This window comes from Canis lupus, chromosome 6 (genome assembly GCF_003254725.2).
Source record: "Canis lupus dingo isolate Sandy chromosome 6, ASM325472v2, whole genome shotgun sequence".
Taxonomy (NCBI): domain Eukaryota; kingdom Metazoa; phylum Chordata; class Mammalia; order Carnivora; family Canidae; genus Canis; species Canis lupus.
In genome coordinates, this window is record NC_064248.1 from 5,869,263 (window position 1) to 5,887,117 (window position 17,855).

The window sequence follows — 17,855 nt, forward strand, 5'->3', positions numbered from 1 at the left end:
CTGCTCCTCCAACCCAAGAGCCACCTTTTGGACTCCAAGCGCCCATGCCGCTTTGCCTGCCTGAAGCCCCTTCTGGAATCCTAGCAGCAAACTCCCTGCTCCACCCCAACTTCCAGGTGTCCCCCCTCTGTATTCCCAGCTCCCCCACCATGACCACCGCACTCAAGGGCTGCTGGGCTGTTCTCCTAGGGAGGAGCTGAGGCCAGGTGACAGCAGAGGGATGAATGAAGGGCTCATTGTTTACATTACCGCCGGTGGGGAGTCTCGCCCCACGTGGCGTTCCCTGCACTCTCCTCCTCCTCTGCCAGCAGCCCTAGGCCAGTGCGACCCCCAGTGACCTCCCCTGGGCATCTTACAAGGGTGAGGACATCGCCCCCTCCTATTGGACTCCTACTTGTCTCCCAGGTGGGAGCGGCGGGGTATCATCGGTGGGGGATGCGCCGCTGGGTGTGTGACCCTCCCCAAGGTGCCCCCTCTGTCCATCCTTCCTAGGGTGGGGTTGGGGCCCGCGTGGCAGTGCCCAGTGGGCACCCGCCCCGCCCAGGCCCCGCCTGAAGGGCCCAAACGGGCGCGCCCTGGAGGCCCAGCAAAGCATCTCGGCGGCGAAGGCCCCTCCCTGTGGGGAGGGCAGGAAATCTGCTGCCTCACCAGCTCGAAGCGCCAGCCTCGGGGTGCACCCCCTGCGCGAAGCCGCCCTGCCCCAGTGTCCCCTCACCGCCTCCACCGTGCACTTCAACCAAGTTTTGCAAAGGCGACCGGGCGGGCGACCCCAGCCGGGGGCGCGGGCTCCGTGTTCCCCCAGGCCCGGGGTCTGCAGAGGGGGTGCTGCGCGGCCGCGCCCACCGGGCCGGGCGCCCCCACCCCTGCCCACCCCTGCCCACCCCTGCGGCGCCTCCGGCCGCCCCCCCGCCGCTGCGCCGAGCTCGGGTGCCGGCGGTGCCCCGCGGAGGGAGGGCCCCGCTGCCCGGGAGCCCCCACGCCAGGCGCGTCCCCTCCTCGCCCGCGGGCGCCGGGGCAGTGGGGTGCGGCCGGGGCGGCCCTCGCCCTCGCCCTCGCCCTCGCCCGCGCCCGCGCCCCCGCGCCCGCCCCCGCCCGCCAATGCCCGCGGGCGGCCGCCCCGCTGCAGCCCAGGCCCCGCCGCCTCCCGCGGCCCCCGCTCCTTTGTTGCCCGGCCAGCCGCCTCCCCGGGGGCCTCCGGCGGCTCCTACCTGGGCCCCCGCGGCGGGCGGCTCGCAGCCCGGCCTCCTCCTCCTCCTCCGCTCCGGGCCGGGGCGCCGCGGGGGAGACGATGCTGCGGCCCCTCCCGGCGCCGGGGCTCCGCGCTCGCGCTCCGGGCCGGGCCTGGCGTGCGGGCGGCGGCGGGGAGGCGGGCGGCGCGGACCGAGCAGCCCCAGCCCCAGCCCAGCCCCAGCCCCAGCCCCAGCCCCAGCCCCAGCCCCAGCCCCAGCCGCCGCCGGCGCGCCCCGCGGCCGAGCCGAGCCGAGCCGAGCCGAGCCGAGCGGGAGCGGAGCGAGCGGCCCGGCTCCGGGAGGGAACAAAAGGGGCCGGCGCTGGGGCGGGCGCGGGAGGGCGGGGCCTGGCGCGGCGGGGGGCAGGCGCGCGCTCACTTGGCCTCGCGGTCCTCGGGCCGCCGCGCCGCGCTGCCAGCGGGCGGGCGGGCGGAAAACGCGGCCGCACCTCGACCTCCGCGCGGCCGTCAGCCCCGGGGCTCGGGGGGCGCCGGTGGTGCGGGGAGGGAAACGCGCGGCCGGGGGCGCGCACCCGCCACGCGCGAGGCCGTCCCACGCCCTGGGAGAGGTGGGGGCTCGGGATGCTGGGCGGGGAGGGATGCGGAGGCTCCTGGAGTTTCCGGGAAGGCTCCACAGAGGAGGTGACGTTTGGACCGGACGGGAAGGGATAAGGAAGGGATGGTGGAGCCGAGCTGAGAACTCCGGGTCTTCCCGAGCTGTCCTGGGGCCAGAGCGGAGGGAGGCAACTGGCACGGGTGTCTGGGTGATAACGCTCCCAACACGTCTTTGGAAAAAGTGGTACCCAAGTTCCAGAGGAATGTTGCATCCCTCCTCCCTGGAGTAACATCTGTCTCCTGTGGTGTCGGAGGAGTCCGCACAGCTGCCAGCCCTCCCCCGCCATGCCCCCGTCCCCCATGGGGAGCCAGAGGTCAAGTGGCAGCCCAGGAGCAAGAAGTAAGGGAACCCTAACACCCATAGGGGCCTGCACTGGGATTGGCCTTCCTGCCTTCGTTCTACCTGCACCCCCTGCCCCCTTGATAAGCTAACCTCTGAGCCTTTGCCCTTACAGTCTTTTTCTACCCGGACTAGTGCCTGTTCTCCGTTTGAGAAATCATCCTTCCCTTTCAAAGCCCAGCTCAAATTCATCTCCAGTCCCTTGAATATGGAAATATGGATGTGTTGGGGGACACTGTGGTCCACACAGTGACACATCAAGGAGAGCAGGCATCAGGCAGGCTTCATATCCCCCCAAGGCACCCAGTTCAGTGCCTGGCCAAGGGTAGACACTCAATGACACTTGAATGAATGTATTGGCTTAATTACCACCACCATCCCTCCACTCCTCTGGTATCCATAATCTTTAAGGAATGAGTTAACCTCTTGAACTCAGTTTCCCTGCCTACAAATTGAGGGTAGTGTTTCGGTTCACTTTAGCTAAAGGGTAAAGGTATGATGATGGAGGCTGGGCACTGGCCAGCCCTGAGGAGGAGGTCTCCAGCTGGTGGGTAGAGCCAGACCTGGAGACCAAGAGGAGAGGAGGGTGTAGAGTGGGCCCAGAGAAGAACACTCTGGAGGAGGTGTCAACCTGATGGGAGGAGATGGAATTACAGGTGGCGAGGGCTGTGTTCAGGAACCAGGGAGCTAATGTGCCCATGTGGCCAGGTTGGACAGTCTAAAAATTAGGAGATAAGCCACAAGGCACAGTGCAGAGGTAAAAATCCAGCTCCAGGGCACCTGGGTGGCTCAGTGGTTGAGCGTCTGCCTTTGACTCAGGTCATGATCCCAGGGACCTGGGATCGAGTCCCACATCAGGCTCACCTGCATGGAGCCTGCTTCTCCCTCTGCCTGTGTCTCTGCCTCTCTCTGTGTCTCTCATGAATAAATAAATAAAATCTTAAAAAAAAACAAAAAAAAAAAACAAGAATCCAGTTCCATCACCTAGCAGCTGATGGGCAATCCTCTCTGGGCCTCAGTTTTCCCATCTATAAAGTGGAGCTAGTGATAGACTACCTCCTAGGGTTGTTGTCAAGATTGAGTACATTACTCTGCATGAAGTGCTAAGAGCAGTCAGTGTCTAGTCTACAGTTAGCATTCCACAGGTGTGCACTTCAGGGCGCCTGGCCAGCTCAGTCTGTAGAGTGTGCAACTCTTGATCTTGGGGTGGTGAGCTCAAACCCCACGCTGGGTTTTGTTTTTTAAGAAAAGAAATGTGAGGGCAGCCCTGGTGGCTCAGTGGTTTAGCACCGCCTTCTGCTTGGGGTGTGATCCTGGAGACCCGGGATCGAGTCCCATGTCGGGCTCCCTGCATGTATGGAGCTTGCTTCTCCCTCTGCCTGTGTGTCTCTGCCTCTCTGTCTCTCTCTGTCTGTCATGAATAAATAAATAAAATATTTAAAAATAAAAGAAATGTGAGGGGCTCCTGGGTGGCTCAGTGGTTGAGCATTCTGCCCTCAGCCCAGGTTGTGATCCCGTGGTCCTGTAATCAAGTCCCTCATTGGGCTCCCTGCAGGGAGCCTGCTTCTCTCTTTGCCTATGTCTCTGCTTCTCTCTCTGTCATAAATAAATAAATAAATAAATAAATAAATAAATAAATAAATAAAAATTTTTAAAAAAGAAAAGAAATGTGAATTTCTCTCAAAGAGCAAGGTCATTGGAGGATGTGTTAAAGAGTTTGGATTTCCTCCTGTGAGCAGGGGTGAGGGAGTAGATTTCAAACAGAGTCCTCTCTAACCAGAGAGAGGAGGAAGCGCACAGTGAAGGGCAGGGCTCTTTTGGGTCCTGGTCTCCTAGATTCGGCCACAGGCCTCCCTCCCTCCCTGTGGGAAGGGAGCCCAGGATGACTGTAGAGACCCTGGGGGCCCTGAAGATGCAAACCAGGTGAGAGCCAATCAGAAGCAATTCGGTGGGCCCCTGCTTAGCTCAGCTGGTTGAGCATCTGACTCCTGGTTTCAGCTTAGGTCATGATCTCAGGGTCCTGGGATGGAGCTTCACATGGGGCCCTGGGCTCAGCGCAGAATCTGCTCAAGACTCTTTCTCTGCCTCTCCATCCTCAAAATAAATATAAGGGATCCCTAGGTGGCGCAGCGGTTTGGCGCCTGCCTTCGGCCTAGGGCGCGATCCTGGAGACCCGGGATCGAATCCCACATCGGGCTCCCGGTGCATGGAGCCTGCTTCTCCCTCTGCCTGTGTCTCTGCCTCTCTCTCTCTCTCTCTCTCTCTGTGACTATCATAAATAAACAAAATAAATATAAATAAATAAATAGCTATTTAAAAAAAGAAGAAGAAGCAACTCAGCTGAGTTGCTGAGGGGTGAGCAGCCTCAGAGGCAGGCTGAGACCCCGAGAGAGACCAGCTAGAAGGCTGTGGGAGTCCAGGCTATACCTTAGGGGCTGGGACGCTGTGTGGGGGGCGTGCAGCAAAGAAAACAGGGCAGGGGGAGGATCTCTGGGTGGCTCAGCGGTTTAGGGCCTGCCATTGGCTCAGGGTGTGACCCTGGAGTCCTGGGATCAAGTTCTATATGGGGCTCCCTGCATGGCACCTACTTCTCCCTCTGCCTGTGTCTCTGCCTCTCTCTCTCTCCGTGTCTCTCATGAATAAATAAATAAAATATTTTTTAAAAGAATATTTAAAAAAAAGAAAAGAAAAAAAGAAAAAGAAAACAGGGGAGGGGCCCAGGCCCTGCCAGAGGTTCTTAAGATTTTAGGGGCACTGGTGCCCTTGAAACTTGAGACTTGTGGACTCTCCCAGAAACATACAATATGCTGATGCATGTACGCGTGTGTACACACACACGTACCCATGCACACGTATACACACGCAGAGTTTTGCAGACAGGTTCAGACAATTCTTGGACCTTTTGAAGCTCTACCTAGTTTGTATATCCAAGGTTTTAGGGCAGAGAGCTCAGAAAAGATGGGTGTATGCTCATTAGAGGGGAATAGGGCATAGCAGAGAGTATGATTTGCCCAAATGGATGGGTTTCTGACCTAGATGAAGTGGCACCTGGGTCCTGAGGTCACTTCTCCCTCCTTTGGCACCTAAGGCTTCTGGAATCAGGAAAATGGCCAAAGTTCCCAGGACATCAGCCTATCAGAAATAGGCTAAGAAGTTTCTCGGTTGGAAACTAAACCAGAGTTTAGTCCTGACCCCTCCTTTCAAAGATGGGTAAACCGAGGCCCAAAGAGAGGCAGGGCTAAAAGTAATAAAAATTAGAAAATAAAGAAAAGCAGGGATCTATCCAGGGCAGGGTCTGGCCTGCTGTGATGCACCTGAGCTCAGTGATGCCTGACCAGGTTCAGACACCCCCTCCTGCCTTCCACCCACCCCTGGCCCCTCACCAGCCCTCTCCCTTCCTGACAGCCCCCAGCATTCTTCATACTAACATGCAGGCAGGGCACTAGCTTCCCCTTCCCTCGACACCATGCGCGGAGCTGCAAAGGGGCGACTCACCTGTCACGCTTGTTCTATGTAAGAAAAGAGAGTTTCTACTTTGTGGAAGCTCAGATTGGGGTTTGCTGCTTCCTGCAGCTAAGTGAATGTTGCAGAGGTAGAGAGTGGAGCTGGGCATGATGCCTGCCCCTGGACATCAGGCCTGGGGGGGCGGTGGCGGTGCAGACCAGGGGAGGAGAGCCCTCCCAGCTGACCTCTCACCCAGGACTTTTGTCTCCACAGAAAGCGCTGATCGGGCCATTTTCTTGCTGACACTGGCCCTGACTAGCAGCCCCACGAGACGGTGGCGGGGGGCGGGGGGGCTTTCATGGGAAGAGCGCCCTGGGAATAACAGGGGTGCCGGGGCAGAGCTCTTGGAGGCAGAGACCACAGGAGAGGCCTGGCTGCCCTGCAGGTTGCCACCGCTCTGGTGGACTTTTTATTGTTTTATTTTATCTTTTAGGACCCACAGGACATTGGCATGATGGAATATTTTATAGCCTTGCTCTTTACAAGGAATTTGTAATAACATGGGGGAAACAGTCCCATTTTTGTTTTGTTTTGTTTTTTTTAAGATTTTATTTATTTATTCATGAGAGACACAGAGAGAGAGAGAGAGAGGCAGAGACACACAGGCAAAGGGAGAAGCAGGCTCCATGCAGGGAGCCCAACGTGGGACTCGATCCCGGCACTCTGGAATCATGCCTTGGGTTGAAGGCAGGTGCTTAACCGCTGAGCCACCCAGAAATCCCAGCGGTCCCATTTTTATGTCAATTGAAACATGCATGTAACATACATCTGAAAATAATGTGTTATGTTAATTATGCTTCAGTTTAAAAAATGCATGTGGTAAAACTGTGTGTATGCTAGACTCTCAATCTTGTAAGCCACAGATGGGGGGAGAAAACTGGCAATGGTGGTGGGCTTCGGGTGGAGGGAATCTCTAGGATTTTTCTCTCCCTTTTTCTGCATTTTTCCACAGTCGACGTATGTGTTACTTAACTAACAAAAGGAATTTAAACCCGTTTCTGTTAAGGTGATTGTTTGGATGTTGTGTTTCTGTTCAAAACACAAAAAAATGATTGTTCAGATGTGGTCCCTGGCTGGGGCTGGGAGTGACATCACCATGGAGATATCAGCTGAGGCCATCACTCTGAAGGCCACACCCTTACTTGCAAACACGTGGACTCTGCCTTCCCGGCCAGAGGATCCTGGCACCACCCTCTGGGTTGACACAGGCCACAGTGTCATGAGCCCCAGCGGTGAGGGAAGGTCTCTGCTACCACTTCTCTCTGTCCGGGGTTTTCAAGGTCCTGGGGACTTTGTCCGTGTGGCCTCCACCATTTCCTAAGGACAGATGGTAAACCAAGGCTGGCCAAGTGAACCCAAAGCTGGCATTGCTGAGTACTTATTACAGGGTAGGTCTCGAGCTAAGAACTGCGTGTGGGTTGCAGGAATAAATGAGGACCACTTAGATGAGGACAAGCAAACGGGGTTGACCCAGAGCTGGCTGTATCGCAAGGGAGTTGGCCACATGGCTTGTGTTTTGCAGACACTCCAGGCTGGACAGGGAGCCAGAGAGCCTGAGGGCGGGCAAAAGGGAAGGTGGTAGCTATGTCTGGGTCGGAGGCTGTTGGCATAGGGAAAATGGAGGCAGGATAACTAGAATCAGGGTGGAGATCACCTCTGCGATGGAGCTGGGCAATATATTTGTTTTTTTCTGGTTGGTCCTGAGTTGGAAGTGAAGGCAAGAATTCAGGAAGCTGGCGGCTACTGATGGAGTCCCTGCCATCTGGGGCCGATCACTAGTAGGGGAGGGTATCATTTGTCTTCCTGGACCGCAGGCTGCGGATTGTGGGCCAGTTCTTTTTATATGTGGTCTGGCCCTTGCATTTTAGAGAGGAGGAAACTGAGTCATGGAGGGGTTAAGGACACCCTCAAGCTCACACAGCTCACGAGAACAAGGTTAGCCAGGCCTCTGCGCTTCAGTGCTGGGTGTAGAGAGGGCAGGGAGATGCCACCTTGAGCTCCAATCTGAGGTCCCGAAGCTTCCAGCTTTGGGACTAGGACGGAGCAGGTAATGTGGGAGACCGGCTCCCTCCACGGGGGACCGCCAGAGCCACGCTGAGAGGAGCCTCTGCATGCAACGTGCCAGTTCCAGTTCTACCTGCACCCACTGAGTGCCTACGTGTGCTGCATTTATTCTTTTCTGTATGCCAGGCTTGGTTCTAAGCAACCGAGAGTCTATAAATTCATGTAAACCTCAGGATGCCCCAGGAACGGGATCTGTTTCTGGTCCTGTTTATGGGAGGGGGTCCAACACATGATCTCCGGGCAGGTAGGGAGTGGCACCCAGACCACCCCAGGGCCAGAGTTGGTGTGTTAGTGATTACACCTCCTGGGCCTCGAACCAAGTAGAGACGGTGAAGGGGCGGCAGGGGCTCCTATCTTAGGGCTTTGCTGCTGAAGGGGAGACCCCCCTCCCTGGGAGGAGGCCTTAGGTGCTCATGGACTCCACTCCTTCTGGAGCTACTTCCTCTTTGGGTCCCGAGTGAGCTGGGCCAGACACTTGGTCTCCTCTTGCCAAAGGAAGTCTCTAGAAGGTGCCAGCTGCAGGGCCTCCTCCCAGGCTGTCCCTTGGCTTCCAACCTTCACAGCTACTATTCCGTATTCCTCTCTCCTCGTACCACAGTTTGCACATCTGTGCATTGAGTCACTCGGGCCGGAGTGGAGACACACCCTGGCGAGCATGGCTGTTCTGTGTGTCTGCGAGCCTCTTGCCCAGGTGCCAGGGACACCACCCACTGGCCATTCCTCCTCTAGGGCTGCCCACTCCCTGCACAGGTGGCCTGAGTCCACAGGGACATCTGGAGTTCTTCGGAGATATCATACAGGTCACCCAGTGCTCCCACCAGAAACACAACTAGAGGCTGGCAGATACATTCCCGGTCTGTTATTTTATCATGAAAAGTTGCTGGAAAAAAACAACTGTGCCTTCACCGATTCCTATGAGAAAGGATGTTTTGGCACCAGGAAAAGGTAAGCACCTCCCTTGGAGTCAAGGACCAGCCCTTTAAATTAAGTGCCTCTGGCTTTCTGGAAAGCTCTTGCTTTGTTCACTTTCCCGCTGATGGGGAAACATTGGTCAGTGTTGGCAGCTGTTCCTGGAACCTTTGGGACCAGTGTCCTGTGGAGGCTCACTCTGGCTTTGAGGCCCAGGGCAGTGACTTTCCTGGTCCCACCCCAGTCCTGGTGTCCTAAAGCCACCTTGGTTTCCTAAGAGTTACACTGCCCAGTCTGGCTTTTCTTGGACCAGCTCACACATCCTTCCATTCCCCCCTGCCTTCTGGGGCCCTCTGAACCCTCGATGTCATCATGTTCCCAGGTTCTGTGAGCCAGATGTTTGGAGAGAGGTCATTTGTCCAAACCCTGTTGCTTTTCAGCAACAAAGATAAAGTGCCACGAGGCACAGCACCGTCAGGAGAACTACCAGCCCTCTAAAAACGGCAGTCTCTTTCTCTACAGCTTACCCTGTGGTTTCAAATTTCATAAACCGCCCCTGCATCCCACAGATGTGGTCCACGTGTGCATAATATACAAAAGCTAGGGACGCCTTGGTGGCTCAGTGATTGAGCATCTGCCTTTGGCTCAGGTTGTGATCCCAGGTCCTGGGGTCGAGTCCCACTTTGGGCTCCCCGCAGGGAGGCTGCTTGTCCCTCTGCCTATGTCTCTGCCTCTCTGTGTGTCTCTCATCAATAAATAAAATCTTAAGGGCAGGCCGGGTGGCTCAGTGGTTTAGCGCCGCCTGCAGCCCAGGGCCTGATTCTGGAGACCCAGGATCGAGTCCCACACTGGGCTCCCTTCATGGAGCCTGTTTCTCCCTCTGCCTGTATCTCTGCCTCTTCCTCTCTCTGTGTCTCTCATGAATTAATAAAATCTTAAAAAAAAAAAAAAACTTAAAAAAAAAGAAAGCTAGAGCTCATAGTCAAACTGCTGAAGTCCTAGCAACAAAACCCCTTTTACTGCTTTCAATCCTTCAGCCCCTCTTCTGCCCAGTGTGTGGCTACAAAATTGCTTTGCTAGTGCATACATAGTATAAACCAAGAAGAGCTCTGATGGAGGTAGGGAAGCATGCTTTGGACCACATCTAATTCTTAATAGCAGCTTCCTAGAGGAGGTGATAGCCCAGAGGCATCTTGAAGGATAAGTGTGTGGCAGGCTGAGGGGGCAGCCTGCAGGGGATGTGGGGAGGGGTCCTGAGCTCATGTGGCAGGAACATAAGGGAACTAGGGCTCACTTAGGTGAGGGTGGAGGAGGTGGCTGGCCTGGTCAGCGAGTGCCTCCTGTCCCCCAGGGCAGGGCTGTGGAGGTGGGTTTTTTCCTAATGACAACAGGGAGCCCTGAAGGGTTCTAAGCAGGGGAAGGACATGAATTTTAAATATTTTTTAAAATTTTATTCATGAGAGAGAGAGGCGCAGAGACACAGGCAGAGGGAGAAGCAGGCTCCATGCAGGGAGCCTGACGTGGGACTCTATTCTGGTCTCCAGGATGAGGCCCTGGGCTGAAGGTGGCGCTAAACCGCTGAGCCACCAGGGCTGTCCCAGGGACATGAATTTTAGACCTGAAGCCTGACTCCCTAGACCACACAGGGCTAGTGCAGTGACAGACAGGGAGGAGAAGCAGGGCAGTCAGGGACAAGGGGTGGGCCCCAGCTGTGTAGACGGAAAGGCATGGCCTCTCAGCTACCCAGGGCCTCAAGCTCTGGCTGGGACTGGGCTGAGGAAGCACATCATCAAGGACGGGACCCCCATACTCTGGGCTCCCGGCTCCTCCCAGCCAGAGGAGGCTCCCCAGCCCCTGATGCCTCTGAGCAGGGGAGGGTTTTGTTTCCTGCAGTGGGGTGCAGGGTGGGCCCCAGGGCCTGCCTAACAAAGCTCCTGGTGGCCTGGGCACTAATTAGCCCAGCCTGGCAGGGCAGGGACAAGGCACACTTGTTTTCCAAGCCTGCTGCCCTGCCGTGACAATCTGCATTCTCGCCAGCTCCTGAAGGGACATTGTGTTAGAATCCCACTCTCCAGGGACAGAGCTCCCTGTGGCCTCAGAACCAGAGTTGGACCTGAGGAAAAGTGGTGCCCCAAACAGGGACACTTCCAGGGGGTCCCGATCAGGGTGATCAGGGTGGGGAGCACCTGGCTGGGTGTCCCTCTGGGGTTGTGATAACAGCGATGCCGATATATCCTTCACTTTGAGAGGCAGCACTGGGGTGGGGTGTGCGGTGGAGGGCAGAGACCAGGTGGGGAATTAGGAATCAGCAGGACCTGAGCCACCTTGAACTTCGGGCAGTGCACTAGCTGGGTGACCCTAGATGAGGCACACATGGCCCAGGCTCAGTCTCCTTGTCTGCAAAATGGGAATGACTGGCTCCTCCTCCATGCAGACAGACAGACAGTCCCAAATCATGAGGGCTCTGATGGAGACACAGCCCAGTGCTTGGGCCTGACCCTTCACCCCATAGGTGCCAGGAGGGGCAGTGGGGTTGTTTCCCTGCTGAGCAGTCACTCCTGTCCTTTCATGTTGGTGGGGCTGGGGCAGCAGGAGCAGACATGGCAGTCTGAAGCTGTCAGCTCTGATCAGGGCAAGGGCAAGGAAAGAGGCCAGGGGAAAAGGAAGGGAAGAGGCCAAAACCCACCTTCTGGTCTTCGGCAGGAGGGAGGGTGTGTATGTCATCAGCAAGCTGCCTCCTTGCCTCCCCAGCCTGGGAAGCTGGAAGCAGCCCCTGCATGAAGCTTCCCTGGGGCTCTATGCAAGACACAAAACTGCCCCTGCCTCAGTTTCCCCATTGAGGCACTGTGTCTCCTTTTCCTCTTTCCTGTCAAGCTCTACAGGATCCCAGGGCTGGTGACCTGTATGGCCCAGGGGGCTTCAGCCTTGTGCAGGGGGAGGGGATGCTGATGTGGGGTCAAGGACCCACAGCTCCCCCACACACCCCTCTTCTTCTCTGTACCTTAGACCTCCCCTCTGGCCAACCAACGCTGAACTGAAATTTCCAGAGGCCCTGGAGCAAGTCAGAGGGGCTGCCATCAATCTGTAGGGTATTACCCACCCAGGCCATCCAACCTTATCTACCAAAGGACCCCCACCTATTGGGTCATGGGGTGCCTGCCTGCCCACCCCCAACCTGCAGCCAGGTTTCTTGTCCACCGGGATCTCTACCTGAGGCCCAGAGAAGAAAGCCAGGTGGCCTCCCCCTGCTGTTGTGCCCAACAATAGCCACAAGTAAGGGACGGTTCATCAGCTAGAGTCTGATTTGCCCTCTGGCCTTTTCACCCTGGGTATGGGGTCAGCGCATTGACCCTGGTCTCCTCACTGGAGCCTCCTGGAAACATTTGAGACCAGAGTCACAGTGGAGCCTCTAGATCAGGGTAGCGGTGGGTTAGAGTCCCTCCTCCATCAGGATAGGGATGAAGTGGGGGGTCCCTAAGTCAGGGTGCAGCTAGGGCTGGGGGTCCCTAGGTCAGGGTGGGGGTGGAGTGGGGGTCCCTAGGTCAGGGTGGGCTGGGAATCTTTAGGTCAGCGTGGGGGCAGGGTGGGGGTCCCTAGATCAGGATGGGTATGAGGTGACAGTCTTTAGATCACAGTAGTGGTAGTATGAGGGGGTCTTTAGATCAGGACGGGGCTGGAGGGAGAATCCTGGGCTCTATTCCCAAATCTCTGGGTGACTTTGGGCAGGTTTCTCACCCCCATCATCCTGGTCTTTGGTTCCTAAGATGGAGGGCAGGATATGGGGGGTAAATTATTTTCAGGTGTTTTTTTTTTTTTTTTAAAGATTTTATTTATTTATGAGAGAGACACACACACACACACAGAGAGAGAGAGAGAGAGAGAGAGAGATGGGCAGAGACACAGGCAGAAGGAGAAGCAGGCTTCCTGTAGGGAACCTGATGCTGGACTCAATCCCTGGATCCCAGGATCACACCCTGAGCTGAAGGCAGACCCTCAACCACTAAGCCACCCAGGCGTCCCTATTTTTTTTTATTTTAAAGATTTTATTTATTTGACAGAGAGAACGAGAGAGCAGAGGAAGGGCAACAGCAGGGGGAAAGGGAGAAGCAGGCTCCCCGCTGAGCAGGGATTCCTGAAGCGGGGCTCATCCCAGGACCCGGGGATCATGACCCAAGCTGAATTCAGGTGCTCAACAAACTGAATCACCCAGGAGCCTCTTAGTACTTGCTTTTAAATGACAAACGTGGGCAGCCCTGGTTGGCGCAGCGGTTTAGCGCCGCCTTCAGCCCAGGGCGTGATCCTGGAGACCCTGGACCAAGTCCCATGTCGGGCTCCCTGCATGGAGCCTGCTTCTCCCTCTGCCTGTGTCTCTGCCTCTCTCTCTCTCTCTCTGTCTCTATAAATAGATAAAATCTTAAAAAAAAAAAAAAAGAAAGAAAGAAAGAAAGAAAGAAAGAAAGAAAGAAAGAAAGAAAGACTATAATCCTTATTTTAAAAATGACAAACGTATAAATGACACAAAATCATACTCTTTGGGAATGTTCTAAGACCTTGGAATATTTTGACCTGATTTCCTTATTTTATGAAACTGGGGGGATCCTGGGTGGCTCAGCAGTTTAGTGCCTGCCTTCGGCCCAGGGCGTAATCCTGGGCTCCCGGGATCGAGTCTGGCATCAGGCTCCCTGTGTGGAGCCTGCTTCTCCCTCTGCTTCTCTCTGTGTCTCTCATGAGTGAATAAATAAAATCTTAAAAAAAAAAAGAAAGAAGAAAGAAAGAAAGAGAAAGAAAGAAAGAAAGAAAGAAAGAAAGAAAGAAAGAAAGAGAAAGAAAGAAAGAAAGAAAGAAAGAAAGAAAGAAAGAAAGAAAGAAAGAAAGAAAGAAAGAAAGAGAAAGAAAGAAAGAAAGAAAGAAACTGGGGACTAAAATTCATCTTCTGAAGATCTTGAAAGGTCAGAAACCTCGATGAAGAGTTGCCTGGGGGTGCCTGATTGTCTCAGTCAGAAGAGCATGTGATTCCTGATGTCAGGGTTATGAGTTTGAGCCCCATGTTGGGTGTAGAGATAACTAAAAAATAAATTTAAAAACTTAAAAAACTAAAAAAAAAAAAAAAAAGAAATAGAAAAAGAGTTGCCTGGAAGTAAGGGGGGTGCGTTGGTAAAAAGTGAAGTCCCTCAACTTGGATGGGCTCCTCAGACGTGGGCCATATGTTGGCCGGCTGCAAAACTGACCCCCCTCTCAAAAAAAACACAAACAAAGCCAGACCCCAGCCTTGCTTGAGGGGAGCAGCTAGTTCAGCTGGGAGCCTGTGTCCGGGGGCCAGTGCCTGCAGGGGCCTGCCTTCCTCCCCTGTGCCAAGTGCGCTTTGGGCCTGATCTCCCCCACCTCTTTGGCCCACGCCTTGCGGGAAGGTGAGGGTCCCTGCCAGCCCAGCCTAGACCATCCTTCCACCTGGTCACACTCCAGCTGTCTGCTAAAACATGGGTCTGGCCATTTGTCTTCCTGCTGGATGACTCAGTCTCGGTGCACTGTTTGCCAGGGGGTGGGGGCCGGGTGGGGAGTTGGACGGGGGCACAGTCCACTGGGCCCCATCAGCTTTTCAGCCTTGAAGCCCCAGCTCAGGGAGCCACCGCTGGGCAGAAATCTGTGAACCTGGGATGCCTGGATGGCTCAGTGGTTGAGCGTCTGCCTTTGGCTCAGACGTGATCCTGGGTCCTGGGATCAAGTCCCACACGGGGCTCCCAACAGGGAGTCTGCTCCTCCCTCTGCCTATGTCTCTGCCACTCTGTGTCTCTCATGAGTAAATAAATAAAATATTAAATTAAAAAAAAAAAAATCTGTGAATCCTGTTTCCCCAGAGGTTGGCCTTCCATGGCTGCTGCCGGTTCCCCAGAGTACTCCTTCCTAGAGTCCAACCGGACTCCAATGCTCCAGACATTTGAGAAGCCTCATCCTTGGTGCCCCATTTTTGCCTCAGGTAAGAGAGGAGATTGATGTGGGAAACAAAGGCAGAGGAAAAATTAAATTTCCTACTGCCTACAGCCCACTGACAAGTCCTTGAAACAGGCAGAGTGACATTCCTCTAGGGACTCAGCTGCCTCGATGTTGACACTTTGCTAAGGGCAAAGGTAATCTTAGCCTGACCCCCCAGGACCCTGTAAGTCTACTTTAACATATAAAAATTCCTTTAGAAATTTCCTTTATCTCTGGGCCCCTGGATGGTTCAGTGGCTGAGCATCTGCCTTTAGCTCAGGTGTGATCCCAGGGTCCAGGGATCAAGTTCCACATCAGGCTCCCTGCAGGGAGCCTGCTTCTCCCTCTATGTCTTTGCCTCTCTCTCTGTCTCTCATAAATAAATAAAATCTTAAAAAAAAAAAAAAAGAAATCTCCTTTATCTCTACTTCCACAGTACATATTGGGGATCATCCTCCAAGCATATGGCTCACGGATACACATCTGAAGGGTCTCATGACTAAGGTTTTATTAGACAGTAATAGATGACCTTTTCCCAACAATAGCTAGCCCCCTCAAGGTCCTGGGAACCTTGCTTCCAAAACTCCTTGGAGACTTACACGCTCTCCCTAACATCCTCCCAACTTGAAAGTACATAATGGGCCACTCTTCATGACCCCAGGGCAGCTCTCTCTACCCATGGGTCTTGTCCCCATGTTTTAATAAAATCACCTTTTTTGCACCAAAGACGTCTCAAGAATTCTTTCTTGGCTGTTAGCTTCGAACCCTAACGTCTTTTCCTACATCAGAGATGACACCCCAGGCCCAGGTACTAGGGTGTTTCCTGGGAAAGCAGATACAGACGGGGTCTAGGGGGTCTTTCCCAAGACACAAGCCATAGTGTGGGGTTGTGCAGCCTCTGGGGACCATCAGCCACCCTTAGAATCCTGGTGCCATGTAGCACCCTGGGTGGCTCAGTGGTTGAGGGCTTGACTGGCTCAGGTCATGAACCTGGGGTCCTGGGATCGAGTCTCAGATTGGGCTTCCTTGCAGGGAGCCTGCTTCTCCCTCTGCCTATGTCTCTGCCTCTTTCTGTGTCTCTTGTGAATAAATAAATAAAAATCTTTTAAAAAAATCTTTAAAAAAAAAAAGAAGAATCCTGGTGCCACTTACTGTCTTTGTGACCTTGGGCAACAATCTTTGCTGCTCTGGGCAGTTTCTCTGGGGCTGCAAAATGAGGTAGCAGTTTCTCCAGAGTTCACAGGGCGCGGGGCATGCAGTGAGCACTCTGTAGGAGCAGTAACTGTGCTCTCTCAGAGTTCGGAATTGCCAGGGATTTCCACCAGAGGCCAGGAACCAAGGGGCAGGGCTCCCTGAGACGGAGTATTGCCTTACGCATTGCAAGAACCTACTAGCTCCAGCCTGGGAGGCTGTCCAAACGCCCCGTAGGTGATTCACCCACCCCTTGCCTGATGTCAGCCCCCACCCCGAGCACTGTTCCCCATTAGCACAGTGGCTGGGTCCTCAGCATCTGCCTCCCTAGCTTCTCCCTCTTGTGTACTCTGTGCTCCAGTTACTGCTCCCCACCCCCACCTCGATTTCCAGCTCCTAGGAGGGCAGCAGGCCCCATGACTGTTTGTAGTCTTGAGTCCTCTCTCCTCTCTCCTCTGAGCCTGGGCTGAAGCGAACTGCCAGCCGCTCCCCCCACCCCCACTCCGGACTGATTCTAGTAGAGTCCCAGATGGTCCATTTAAGCCAGGAATGCTCAACTTCCTGTTTGGTTTTAGGTCAGCAGTTCCTAAACCAGAACTTTCTTTCCCAGGAAAAGTACTTCTTCAGGTTACTGACACTGTTATGCCACTGTGAAAACCAGGGAAATTTGAGACATTTTAAAAAATTTGGATCAAAATGAAAATTAAGGCCTGCCCAAGGAAGAAGTGGAGGTTTAAAGCCCCGGCCTGGTCTGGTGACCTAGGTTCAAATCCATCCCACCGCAGGCACTTGCTGGCCGCCTGGCTTTGAGCAAATGGTTCATGGCCTCACTGTGTTTCTCTCGTGCATTAAACAAAGGAATAAGGATTTCTTCACTAATGACTTGTAGAGATTAAATAAAATGTCAGAGGAAATGGATTCTAGCACATGGCTGGCGGAGGAAAAACAGTGTCCAGAGAGACAATAGTCTCTCTCTGACCCAGGGCCACTCAGCTAATCATCAGTGAGCATCTATCAGGGTTCCCCATCACCTGGTCCAACATTGTCTCCAATCGAGGTTTTACAGAGTGGTCAGAAGAGAAAATAAGACCAAATGAGAGGCAAAAATTCATGAGGAAAATGGTTGGTGAAGAAATGTTTTGAGGAGAAAGCATCAGAAGGACTAGGGGAAAAATTCTCTGAAGGTCCAAGAAGCAGGTCCAGGCATCAACCCGAATCCTTCTCTGATTATAATTAAAAAGAAATTTGTGTCATTTTCAAAGAATTTCCACATCTTTGGAAGGAGTGCGACTGGACAAAGAATGTGAAATATTCAACCGACCTGTAAGGTCTCCATTACTCATGATGGAAGTTTCTATGGGTCCTTGAAAGAAATGTTTAATATATATTGCTAATTGAAAGAAGCCAGTCTGAAAAGGCCATATACTGGGTAGTTCTAACCATATGACATTCTGGAAAAGACAAAACCATGGAGAACATACAAAGATTAGTGGTTACTTGGGGCTGCATGGGGAGGAGGAGGTAGGAGGATGCATAGGTGGAGTGTAGGTGATTTTTAGGAAGGTGAAAGTATTCTAGAAGATATTGAAATAGAGGATACATGACATTATTCATTTGTCAAGCCCCATAAAACTGTTTGAACATAAAGGGAGAATCTTTATGCAAACTATGAACTTTAATTAATACTAAGTTTTTTATGAGCATTTAAAAAATTTTTATTTGATGGTGAAAGGGAGCACACGAGGGAGCGAGAGAGCATGAGCAGATGGAGGGGCAGAGGGAGAGGGAGAAGCACCTTCCCTACTGAGGAGGGAGCCCAGCATGGGATTCAGTCCCAGGACCCTGGGATCATGACCTGAGCTGAAGGCAGATACTCAACCAATTGAGCCACCCAGGTGCCCCTAATTAATGTGTTGATATTGGCTCATTAATTGTAATAAATGGGGGCACATCAGTGGCTCCTACTTTTTTTTTAAAGACTTTATTTATTTATTCATGAGAGACACAGAGAGAGGCAGAGACATAAGCAGAGGG

The 17,855-nt window shown here is 53.8% G+C and overlaps 1 protein-coding gene across 3 annotated transcripts in view; it reads right to left on the reverse strand.

Annotated features, from left to right (window-relative positions):
- Positions 1 to 1,370, reverse strand: part of CLIP2 (CAP-Gly domain containing linker protein 2) — a 72,307-nt gene extending 70,937 nt beyond the window's left edge. For all 3 annotated transcript variants that reach the window (XM_025425776.3, XM_049111053.1, XM_025425774.3), the window contains exon 1: positions 1,209 to 1,370. The gene's annotated coding sequence lies outside the window, so the exon portion shown is untranslated. The remainder of the gene's footprint in view (positions 1 to 1,208) is intronic.
- Between the last annotated feature and the right edge of the window lie 16,485 nt (positions 1,371 to 17,855).